The sequence below is a fragment of the Centroberyx gerrardi genome, chromosome 17 (genome assembly GCF_048128805.1).
Source record: "Centroberyx gerrardi isolate f3 chromosome 17, fCenGer3.hap1.cur.20231027, whole genome shotgun sequence".
In the NCBI taxonomy this organism is placed as follows: Eukaryota; Metazoa; Chordata; class Actinopteri; order Beryciformes; family Berycidae; genus Centroberyx; species Centroberyx gerrardi.
Genome location: NC_136013.1, coordinates 19,580,124 through 19,593,299, shown reverse-complemented (window position 1 = coordinate 19,593,299; position 13,176 = coordinate 19,580,124). Strand labels below are relative to the sequence as shown.

General features: G+C 46.3%; 1 protein-coding gene across 3 annotated transcripts in view; it reads right to left on the bottom strand.

Moving 5' to 3' along the window:
- The window catches only part of daam2 (dishevelled associated activator of morphogenesis 2), an 88,033-nt gene extending 74,857 nt beyond the window's left edge, over window positions 1-13,176 (bottom strand). For all 3 annotated transcript variants that reach the window (XM_078289410.1, XM_078289412.1, XM_078289411.1), the window contains exon 1: window positions 13,053-13,176. The gene's annotated coding sequence lies outside the window, so the exon portion shown is untranslated. The remainder of the gene's footprint in view (window positions 1-13,052) is intronic.

Genomic DNA, 13,176 nt, shown 5'->3' with positions numbered 1-13,176 from the left:
AGGTGCAATACCACAGCTAAAAATACACTACAGCATAAGTACCTACAATTAATATATCAACTAAATGTGAAGATTGTTATTAGAAGTGAATTATATTGAAAAAAAAAAAAAGGAAGAGAAGATGGGTCTGGGAAATGTACTGCACACCACTGAGCGGTAGCCCAAAGCACAAGACAGATTTATGATCAGCGTCTGCTTTAATACTACATCGACTTTGTACTCAGATGTGTGTGTGTGTGTGTGTGTGTGTGCATTCTAATAAATGCTACACACAAACGGGTCTCAGCAGGGCTTCTTCCCCCTATTCAGTGTCGAGCGCCAGGCCAGCGGGCCTCCACTCCAGGTCTCTGATCATCAGCTCCCTTTCCTCTTCCTCAGCACTTGGATGGAATGTCAGGAAGGCAGGGTGATGACGGGCAGGGTGTGTGTGAGTGTGTTACTTCCTGCGTCCTGTACGTGAGTGTATGCATACATACATACATACTGTAAGTGGAGGGAGTGTGTGTGTGTGTGTGTTACATGGCACTATGAGATAACATCAAGGGGGTGCTGGTAGAGAGCTGACCAGACAAGTGATGAACCGAGGCTTATATTATCACCCATTTGTTGAGAAAATTCCTTCTAATATATCATACTCCAACTACAGCCTCATTTTGTAGTATTATTGCTGTGATTAATAATCTCTATAGTCTTATTGCTGCTATTTCTGCTTTTTCTCAAAGCCTCCCTCTCTTGCTTTCTTTAATTTTCTTTCCAGTCCTCATACTTGCAGAAGAAAGGTGGTTTGTTCGGACCTCAAAGACCCTGTTTATCCCTGGCTGGAAAGGTGGAAAATGGACAGGATAGAAAAATACGACTTCCAGCAGCTTGCTGTGGCTTCTGCTCCCCACCGAGGACCGCAGGAGCGCCATCCAAGGGGTGAGAGATAAAGAATGCGCGAGATTTCCTGCCTCGCGGCGCAGCGCTCCCCAAACATCGGCCGGTTTATGTACTGCAGCCCGTCGCCAAGGCAACCTGGCGGCGAATCAGGGCCCAGCACAAGAGTGTTGGTGATCCGAGCAAGAAAAGAGTGAGAGATAGAGAGAGAGGGAGAGAGGCGAGGCAGTTTTAAAGAGACAGGCTTATTATTATTGCTTTGAAGTGGATCTCGATCAAAAGAAGAACAAAAACGTTTTTTTTTTAGAAGCATAATGATCGAGATGGGATATTTCAAGATGCATCAAATATGCTCCCACTTACTTGAACTTGAGAAAACAGGTATACAGTGATATAGAGGCTATTGTGTAGTATACCATGTGTGCTTTCATTGCATTGTAGAATGGTCACATTCAACACCAGACCCAGAGGGACATAAAAGTGCTTTGCCATTTAATTGACCAAAATACATTTACCCACTTTATTCAAGCCCAATGGAAATTCTTATTTGTCTTATTGTCTAATTGAACTTGGATCATAATTCCAGCAATATACACTTCATTAAGAACTTAAATTTCATATGTAGAACAATTTTTTTTGCCAAAATGTCCCTTGCTCCTCTCTGGCTCTGAGCCCTTGGTATGCCACGACCATTTAACTTTTTCAGTAGTACATAAAAAATGTATTCCTTCATATGCCTCACATCCATATTAAAGCAGGCTTTTGTGTCACAGCTTCTGTAATAGCCCGGATCACTCTGGCAGTTAATTGTGCATTTAAGGGATTTGTTTGTCAGCGCAGCAGGGTGGGGGGTTTGGGTGGGGGTCGATATTGAGGCATTAATGTCTCCATCAGGGGCCCAGTCTGTCTGCCTAATACCTCTAATCCACCCCCCTCACCACTATCATCACTCCCAATAGATGTGGTCAAGGGCATGTTACATGGTTACAGTCCAGTAGCACCAGTACTGCACTGCCCTTTTTTTTCCCTCTCTCTCTCTCTCTGTGTTGATCACAATGTCTCTTGCTCTCCTCACGCTACACGGCAGAGCTAATCCCTATGGCTGCTGGACAAGACCCTAACAGTGGGGGGGCCAGAGGGGGGCGGGGATGTGATGATGGAGGAAGACTGGACTTCAAAAAAGCCATTTTCTAGATGGATCCCCACCTGAAGAAATATTGTAGGCAAACGGCTCTGATACTGCATGAAAATGGCTAGTCAGGCCAAGCTGCTGAGAGAGAGAGAGAGAGAGAGAGAGAGAGAGAGAGAGAGAGAGAGAGAGAGAGAGAGAGAGAGAGAGAGAGAGAGAGAGAGAGAGAGAGAGAGAGAGAGAGAGAGAGAGAGAGAGAGAGAGAGAGAGAGAGAGAGAGAGATAATATATCAGTCTCCAGTCACTGAAGCGGTCCAACTCCTGCATTGAGTGTGTGGCTGAAGCAGTCAGATGGTTTGGCACACAGAGCAGTGGCTTATGGGTTATCTCTCCATCACTCCATCGCTGACAGGATGGACCTTTCAACACACACGCGCACACACACACACACACACACACACGTACTGTACGGAGCTTTTGCCTTCCTCCATCTGTATTTCTCTCACATGCACACTTCCATTTGGCGATTGCCTTAAAAAAAAGCTGAAGTCAACTGCACAGCAGTAATGGCTACACTGGTCACCGCAACCATTGCCGACACCACATTGCAGATACTCAGAACAACTGCAAAACCAAGCTAGCAAAGAACTTCATAAATGGGAGAGAACATGCTATAAATAACCAATTAGTCAACAGCAGAAGTGGAAAGAATTTGCATCATATGCCATCTGGCACAATTGGTGATGGTGCTTAAAATGAGAGGAAGCTGAACTCCATTTCACTGTTGTCAATCTATGTAATCTCACAAGCGCACGAATGAGTTTGTCCTGATGCACAAACAAACAGAAACCACCCCACATAAACACAGATACCGAAACCACCAAAAATAACCTGCTCTCTGCGGTTGCTAGGATGCAGTCGGGTCATTCGAGTCTCCCTGCTGGCTCCTGTCGTTTGTTTACCTCCACACTTCCTGAATGCCGATGGCAGATATTATCCCGGTTTATACGAGTGGAACGAGAAGAAAAACAGCGCACGGCTTAGAGAACTCAATGTCAGCCAAGCGTGTTGCTGCGAGATGGGAAGGAAGAGGGGGGAGGAGGAGGAGGAGGGCGAGGAGGGGGTGGGGGTCAACATCCCAGTAACCAAGGGAACAACACTGAGGGGTCACCTGATGTCTGCGTGTGATATTTACCAGGAGGGAGTGATGGAGTGTATATCAGAGGAGGATGTCAACAGTTTTTGCAGGCTTCCTCCCCCCCCCCCCCCCATCTCCTCTCCATCTGCAAAAACTTGAAATGGAGAGATGACACAGAATCTACACGAGAATCTGTGTTTCACATCAGTGTAGGCTATTGATCAAGGAGAGCAGATGTGAGGAAGAGGACCTCTTGACGATAATGGTGCGCATAAGGAAAACACCAACTGCGGGTCAAGAAGGCCGGGCCACCTACAGGGTAATATTGAGGGATGGGGGCGAGGTTGCAGTTAGGTGAATGTCACAATAACAAAACTATAGGGTAGGTGGAGTGGACTATGGAAGAGAACACCCACAGATGCCAAATCTGGGAAAGGGGACACAATTTATAAGGCAGCGCAAATAAACGCCTCGCTTTTCAACAGTCCCATTTGAAGTGCGCTGCCAGCGCGAACCTGTGCGAGATCAAGCTGCCTCGCCGGAGGGATGAAAGCAACAGGCCCCATTTCAACAGGCCTCTCCAGAGACAGACCCCTATTCATAGCGCCACTGAATGCTTTAGTTGTTGCCAACCACGCGGTTTGTCACTTGGCGAAAAGGGGTTTTTGAAAGAACTTGCCGGGGATGAAGGATCTATGGCTCCGCTCCACCGTTTGGGTGGTGCTGCTGCTGTCTGTTTAGCTACTCGATAGCGAAAAGGCACCACGGCTTGTCATCATTCCTGGATCCTTAACTGCCTTCGCTCATCCATCTCGAAGCTCAAACACAATGAGATGGCAGTTAGCTCAGATGATGCATTAGGGCCTGGGAGAGAGCCTGTATAACACATTAAAAATGCCTGTCACAGCTTTCTATTCTTTTTAAGAGCTTTGAACTCCACCATAAACTCATTACAGGGTTGGAAGGAAATGCATGAGAAGATACAGACGCCAAATCTAGTAATCCAGAAGTCACAGAAAGAATTATGATGGTGCTTAACTTGTAAAATGCTTTACTGTTTAGTAATGGCCTTTGGTTTTGAACAAAGTGAGGTCATCGAGGAAGTTTCTTTTGAAATGTTTAGAGTATTTTTTCTTTCTTTTCTTTTCTTGAAACTGAAAATTTATGGGTTTGATTTCCAAACACTGCAGGTGAGGACAGAAGATATGATATGGATAGGATAAAGGATATTATGATGGTATAGAAGGGAAAACAAGATGGGTGCACGGCATGGAAGTACTTCTCAAACCTTGTTAAGAGCCCTCAAGCCTTACATCACTTTGATAAAACACATTCGTTACACCAGTAAAGTGAATTACATTTACTTAAATTGAATTGAAGATGGGCGTGGGAGGCATGGAAATCAGATGGCCAGTCTTATCTTTAGTAGGGGATTACAGACTACTTAACGGTTGGGCAATAGGGCCATTCACTCAAGCATGAGAATCAAAGTCTGGGGCTCTTCAGTGACACTTTGCGCTATGGATCAATGACACATAACCTGTATCTTAGGGGAATCCCATTTAGCAACAGATGTGAAAGCAAAACTGTGTATAACCATCAAAATGAAAATGGAAGCAATCCAATATGCCAGTGGCAACAAAATGCACTAAAAGGCAGTTATATCACAGGCAGAACTGGAATTCACAGTCTAAACTGAGCTGTAGCATTAGTTTAATGGGCTAATTCCCACAGCCAAATGGCACATATATGAACTAGAACAATTCTCATCAACAAAATTGCAACCTCCAACTCCCATAAACTCTACCTATCTCAGGTTCAATATCCGGCCACGGAGCCAGGACATATTCTGCAAGGGTAGCCAAAGTAAACCCACCACAGTCTGGCCCCTTCTCAAAACCCTGTGTCGCGTCAAGATCCATGTCTCGATCTTGGCCCCCAATCTGAAGTGATTTATTGGTGGGGAGTGTTTTTTTGCCAGGCGTCTTTATCGCTGTGTTGAAAAGCCAGTAGGATCTCCCCCTTTTGAAGAGATTATGTTGTCTCGTCTCTTTTCCGTGGCGTGAGAGAGTGGCAATAAGGGAAGGGGGCTGGTGATGCAAATGGCTTGGCCAAGGGGATTGGTACTGGAAGGACAAGGAGGAGAGATCCTTGGATTTGACAACACTGGAGACCAGTGAAACTCCACTGCTATCAGCAGGGGTAGCTGGGAGGAGAAGGACCTCAGAGATGTGGTGCGGCTCCAAGGACCCCAAGGGAAAAGCCAGTCCAGAGAGCGGGGGACTCTCACGGATAGTCCAGAAATTTTCCCACAATCAAACAAACAAACAGAGCCGTGCAGGGCAGTGAAAAGGACCCCTGTCCACCAAAGAGAGGGAGGGAGGGAAGGAGGAGGAACTGCTAAAGCTACAATAACAGCCCAAAGGCTAACTACATGCTACCCCATATCTCTTGTCAAGAGGCCCCTCACAGTGAATTCACTGTATGGACAAATACTGTCCTGCAAAGGCTTCCTGAAACTTTGCATCTTCAGTGGTTCAAGCAAGGAGTCAGCATGCTTCCAGGATGTTTAACCTGTAAGTAACCTTGAGTTCATTTCAGACACCCAAAGGGGTGGGGCAGGCCTCCACCAGATGATTTGGCCAAACCCACACAGTTCATTGGTAAATGACCTCATTAAGGTAATCTGGTTTCAACAGAATCCAACACTACAAATACCATCTGCTAGGCATTAAATGGGGTGTAAGGCCACTGAGGACATCTGGATTGTTAGTGTTGAGGAGTTTAGGGTTAGGGTTAATTTAGGGAGGATTTGATCCTGGGAAACGGACAATGCAAGTTAAAACCTCAAGAGCTGACAATCTAGGCCAAATGAGTTGTCGACAATTTGACAATCTGGACCAAATCTATTCAGTTCTCCAGTAGAGGAAATTCTCAGGTTAAAGGAGAACTGGTTGAACTTTGGTGTTGTGAGAGGCTGGACAAAACACAGCCACATGACTCCAGAACAAGGTATTGAATGCCTTTAGGTACCCACCCTGACCTGTCAAGATAATTTAATCAAAAGCACGTAATGACAAGCTCTCCGTAAACAGAATCCATTTCCTGGAGGGCCAACCAGGCAATTGGACAAAGTCAAAAGTCAAAGGTCACCTTTCACCACAGTTCACTGTGTGTGGAGTCTATTCTCAACAAAAACATAGCGTGACCTCTGGCACAAAGGGTTGCAAAGAAAACCTAAAATGTCAGAACTTAAATCCCTGGATACACCTGGATGATACAAAAGCAGAACCCTACTGAGAACGGTTTGTGGCTTTACGGTTGCAACCTTCAGATTCTGCAGAGTTTGCAGCTGGTGTTCAGTCATGTATCTCACTGTCGTTGACCCAAGCCAAACTCACCATTACTTTTGCAGCGTGATTGATGTCCTTCTGCTGGAAATCTAAAGGTTACATCTTGAGAAACTGTGGCATGCAAGCCTCCTTTTGAGCGGGTCGGCAAAAGTCTTCAAACTTCCTTTTATAGAAGTAACCCCCCGAGCTGGATATCATAGCTATTATAAATAAGAAGCTGGAATGCAGAAGGAGAAAAAATAAACATCCAAGCTGCTCTGTTATCTACACCCAGCTGTGCAGTTAGAGGCCAGGCCTTGGAGATGATGTCACGCTGGCATTGTATTACTGTTGCACTGGCGTTCCTCTAGTGTTGTGTGGATACTAATCCACTTATGGAAAGGTAAGCAAACTTCACTGAATGCTGACCTTGAATTAAGCCCAAATACAAGTAACCTGACCTGAAATTGTTCCATGAAGCGCCAAATGCAATGAATGCCGAATGCCCCGTGATGAGAGTATCTGCCCAATGTGAATACCAGCTCAGCATTCATTGCATTGAAATGGTCTACCTGCACAGAAGAATCTGGGAGGTGATTGACAGGGGGTTGTGTGTCAAAAAGCAACGTCACACCGGTCAGTCATGTCCACTGGGTGGTGTGCGCAGATCATGTAAGGTCTAACCAGAACCTCTCATTAGAACCTTAAAGAGAAATTAAGCCTCCTTAAATTTCCCCTCCGTTAGGGCAAAAGCCAGTTAAGTGAATGAGCAGACCTGGAGGTGGTAGGGTAATGGTGGATTCAGGGTTTGAGGACTACAGAGGAGGAAGGAACGAGGGAGGAACGTCTCCAGGTGCAGCCTTTCAAGGTAATTTCAGAGGTAAAGTGAATCCGAGATGTGGAGGTGAGGGGAAACCTGCAGCGGAGAGAATACGGGGGGGGGGGGCTGACGCACTGGGGGTTTGATAAACGATTCCATATGCGCTCCAGATCCCAAGTGAAAGAGCTGCTTTGTGCTCAGCGAGGCAGCACGCGCGCAGGTCCCGAGTGGACCCCCTCGCTCCCCCTTCTTTCCCTTCCATATACCGACAAAACCTTTCTGGCCCTTTTCTCGGTAGCCCAGGGTAATATTAGCCAAGCATAGGGGGCAGGACCGAGGGGTTCAGTTGCCCCAGTCGCAGCCTCCGTCCCGCAGCCTATTTTGACGGGAGCTAATTGCCTGTGACTGCGAAGGAGACGGGGGACCGAAACAACCATTTCATTGAGTTAGTGGTCTGGGGGTGAGGGAGGGTACAGGGTAAAGGGGGGGAGGGAGGTTGGGAACAAGGAGGCAGAGGTAGGGGGGGAAGATTACAGAAGGGGGAGGGAGCTGTCAGGAAGTGAAGACATATTAGGATATTCTCAACCCCTATTACCCCCAGTGCTAAATCATTCCCCGTGATGGGGAAATAATTCCTAAAGACATTAAAGAGGCAATCTTAGGCGAGCACCTGCTCCCCGTGTGTTTAGCTCCGATATGATTGAAGAACCCATCATCCAGCCATCATGGACACTTAATGCAAAATAAAACCTCTTCACTGTGGCCACAAGCCCCTCTCCATAGATTCGGAACAATTCATGGCAAAACCAAGACTGAAATTGCCTCTAATTTAAACCAGTGGTGGAAACATGCAAGCCAAATCAGGTAGCCAAGGCAGCAAGCTACTGTTTCCAACAACACACCGTTGGATGTGGCCAGCCTCGCCACAATGGTGCTAGTGCATACAAGACTGGATAACAATGACACATTGTGCAAAGAGGAACTGCAAGAACAGAACTTGAGGTGTCTATTCTATAATTAAGTATCTGGGGTTTATGAGATTTTAATTAACCACATGATTGCATAACTCATTTTTATTCTTTTGGAGTGGGTGGGTGTGTGTGGTGGAACTGAGAGGAAATTAAGACTATAGGGACAGACTGAGGAGGAGGAAAAAGGAGGAGGAGGGGTGGAGGAAGAATGCAAAGTGTCCTCCACTGTTTTGTTTAATAGATCCCATTGGACAAGGAGATTTCCTCCTCCAAGGAAGAGGTATAAAATATAGCCCATGAATGTGGCTTTTTCCTAGGATTGGTACGGTCATAGTTACATAACTTTACATACACACCACAGTAATTAGAATAAGGTCCACATACTGGAGTTCAGTTTGTTGGAAAGAAGACGCAAACAGCAGCAAGAGTGGTGTGAAGAAAGGAACACAAAAGAGAAAGCAAATCTTGCAGATATACAGATTATTGGGGGGTAAGGTGCCAGAAAATGTACATTAAGATCATATCGTAGCATTGCTTCACGGTTGGGCAAGCCCCATTCTGATTGGATGCCACGGGTCTTTGGCATACAGGGACATTCCTGCCACGCTGCAGTTCCTCTCCAACTCAGGTGCTTCACAGCAGAGAACAGCCCCACTTCTGTATGAGAGAAACAGACCAGAGCCTGTTCCAGCCACCCATCAGCAAGCTCTGAACACTGAGCCCCCGCGGCCAAGACCAGACCAGGCCGCCGCCTGAGGTAAAAGACGAACGTAAGAAAATCTCATCATCTACCGTCTTTCCATTTTTAGACAAAGTCCATATTTAATCTAACATGCATGTCCAATAAGAGTCAAAATCCATATTTAATCTAGCATGCATCCCCAGTAAAAGAGTCTATCAGAGGCAGCATCCTGACAGAGGTTACGGTTACGTTTTCCAATCTGTATGCATCCATCAATGGTGTCCAACATGCAAACATTTCCATGCATTGGATAAATCCATTGGATGAGTAACATTATAACAAAATGCAGCCAATATATATTCATCATGGTCATGATCTGAGTTATTTCATATTGTCTGAGCATTCACATGTGCAGGCATCGGATATTCTTCTAACATATCCTTACCCAGTTTTTAGGGAGCTTGTGTACATGTGCAATTTGTCCCTCATTGCAGATTTCAGGCAGTTTGACAGCCAGAGAGAAATGTACTGTTCGTGTCACATTACAGAAAGAGGCCTATTTTAAACCCTTGGTCCTAAAAAAACTATGCATGCTATGTAACGGCAGTATAATACCCAGTGTAAAAATATGCTTGCCTCCAGTTCGCAGAAACAAACCCATGAACCATACCCACACCAATTTCACTTTTTCAATATGCACTCATAAATGTGGGTGCAAGTAAGTGATTGGAGGGTGGTGGGGGGGGGGGTTGTGGAGGGGGTTGGAGGGGGGGGCATAACCACTAGTCCTGATTGAGGATTGGGAGGAGGGGAGGGGAGGGGAGGGGAGGGGAGGGGAGGGGAGGGGAGGGGAGGGGAGGGGGGGAGCACTTTTAACAGACGCAACAGTGTGTCTGGTGGAGGATTATACCCTCACAGCTAATTACTCCCAGACTCCTTTTGCTCTGCGCCAGGAACTCTGCACCGATACAGTAAGGCGGCGTGCTGCCTGCCTGTCCGCCGCACAAAGGGAAAGAGCATGGGCTGGAACACAGACTGGCACGGGGCCTTATGTGTGCACGGCTGCGGCTGCTCAGTACGTTAGCGACGAGCGAAGGGTAAAGAAGAAGAAAGGCCAGCTGCTGGCAAACTTTTTGAGACAACACAAGTTTTACAAGGCGAGACTGGGACACTGCCATCGACTTGTAAGGCTGATTGATGAACTGCTGAACTGCACCAAGGAGGGTCAGTGTGCTTTCTATCAGATGATCACTGTGTTTGATTGTGGCATATCGGCTCATTAACAGTCCCTTTTGTTGGGTGGTTGGATGCTAGATGCAACCAAATGACAAATAAGTCCACGGTGTGGGCGGCATCCCCTCCCTGCACTAAGCTCATGCCTCCGGCCCGCCTCAGCTCCCGCCCCATCCAGCCCGCCGCACCGGCTTCTCACCTTACGGCCGCGACAGGCAGTAGCAATTGCCAAGCATAACATCTGGCCCTGGTGGAGCGAGTAAACCTCTGCCTCAGCGGCTGGTAGGGAACAATGGCCCTGTCTTTCCCCTGGCTGGCCACCCCCCCCCTCCCCTCCCCTCCCCGCGGCTGGAGCTATAGCTGGGGCAGAGGAGCTCGGGCTGGGCACACACCACAGCCATGTGTGGGCATCCCAGTACCTGGTAGCACGCACACAGGCACCCTGAGCTGAGCAAAGGCCTCCAGTCATCCTTCCAACCACACACACACACACACACACACACACACACACACACACACACACACATCTCTGTATTCCCAAGCAGAAAGCCTCTGTCAGCAGTCCGCAGTAGTCGGGGGCAGAGCCAGAAGGAGAACACCTCAGCCCAGTCGCCTTGTTACTCTTGGACGTCGGATCTATTTTTCTTCCCTCCCTCTCTTCTTAAAACACGCAGGTAGCTGGACCAGGATTATGAGCCATCATCAAAACAGCGGACCAAAAATACTCCAGCCAAATTGGTAGGACAGCTGCAGCAGTTGGAGAGTAAATAGGCAAACACTCCTGCTTTTTGTGTAAATTTTTACATGCTCAAAGCCGAACCTGCAAAACGCTTAAAGCGTATTAAAAGCTCAGTGGATTTCATGAGGTCGCAGTTCTGCTGAGAGATATACAGCGCAGCTACAATGCAGGGCTTTTCAATTAATCCATCCATCGTTGACCTGTACAGCAACAGAGGGCTATGGGGTTTTGTGGGTGGCCTCTTGATGCCTGTAAAGTATGGGCATTATACATTGTTACAAATTCCTTCAACAGCCTTACAATGACAAATCCCGCAAACCACTTACTCCCAATGGGTCAGCATGATTAAAATGCGATTTCCATGTCATAATCCATTCCAATCCTTTCACCCATAATCACCATTTTTTCCTCTTTTTCTTATTTTTCTGAATCTCTTCCAAACAAGTTAAGGATCACTGTGGCTTACTTGACCCTCCCAAGTACAATCTGGATCCAGTGGGAGGAATGTAGCAGATGCTAAGTAGTCCTTGGGCAAAGCTGTGTGGGTGAGGAGGAGGGAAGGATTGTGTGCTTAGCATGGCGCTGTGCTTGTAATGCCTCAACAACTGGCAAAGAGGAGCCAACGCTGCACCGCTGCCAGATGTTCAGTTAGATTAAATAGCTCTTGATGCCATCCCATCCTATAAAACTGACTAAGACCCAGCGCGGGCTTTAAGAGGTATGAATGCCCCCAAGAGCACAAGCGTTTAACTTCATTCTCCCGAATAAAAAAGCAGGGAATTGTTATTTGGAACAAAATGACAATTTAGAAAACCAATGAGGGAGATCTTGACTACTTCCAGACCGACACCCCTCTGAGCAAAAATTCAACCCTGTCCGACTCATTTCTGATGTTTGGTCAGGGAGTGTGAGGCCAGAGACCTGCTTTTTGTTCCGAGAAGAAATATTTTGACATGCTGGTGTCTGGATGTAAAACACAAACTGAAAGGTCCAGCAGCCAAATTTAGCACAAGAGGATAACTGCTGCCCACTGCAAAAAATATCCAGTTTACATCTACATTTAGCCTGGTATTGAGTCTTAGTTTTCTTAAAACAAGAAAGAATTCTGCCAGTGAGGTGATAGAATTCCACTTTGTTCCATTCTAATGGATTCTTGTTTCAAAAATTGTGTCAAGTCAATTTCTTGACACTCTATTCTGCCTTGTTTCAAGATATTGACACTTGCTTCAAGAAAATCCTGAAGGGAAACTGCACTGGAAACAAGTGGGATGACCTCACTCCATTGGCAGAATCTTTCACTTGTTTTAAGAACTAGATTTTAAGACTCAATACTAGACTAACTGGCTAATTAAGATGGACATTTTTTGCAGTGTGGATACAGCAGTCACTGTATTTCCACTGTGCCGAGATGACAGGGCAGCTGAGGTGATACAGCGCCCTCTATAGGCTTTCACGGGAATAAAAATGTCTGTCCGTTTAGCCCACTGAACGTACAGTAATATCGAGGTCAAATGCATTGCGCATCATGTGCAGAGCCAGGCCAGGTTACATGCACTCCATCATTATAAAGCATATCGGCAGCAATAACTGACAGCAATGACCGATAATGTCATTGTCAAAAAAAAAATGTTAAAAAAGAACCAATATATGGAAAACATTAGAAGTAGATTCTCAGGCACAAAACTGCATCTGAATTTAGCCAAATGTGAATGTAGCAATGACAGTCAACAAGCTAGTTTTGATGGAAGACAGGCGCCATTCGTCATTTAATCTGAACCGTTTACGCATTTAATCGTCAATTAATCTTTCTCCTTTAATATTTTAGCATCCAATGGACAGCCAGGCTTCAAATCAGGTGCTGGATATTAATTGGCATGTCGTTCAGAAAAATACAGCAGCACAGCAAAACATACTCTCCATTGAAATGTATTCCCAAAACGCTAAACGACTCACCACAAGTGTCAATGTAACCGTTCCCTCATCATACTAAATGCTATTTTCTCTAACTGAGCTTCAATGTAACAATTCCCAGCCGATATGGCTTCCTCTGCTTCCACGGGGGAAACCGGGGTGAGCACCATCACGAGCCACCGCTCCATGGAGATGAATTTTCAGCGAAATGGTAAACTTACCGATTGGCTTCATGGCAGAGAAACGGTTGTAGCTCGATAATAATAATCCCTTGACGCTGTCAGCAGGAAAAATATGAGCGAGAGCGGCCGCGCAGGGGGGGTAAATAAATAGAGAGGCGATGCC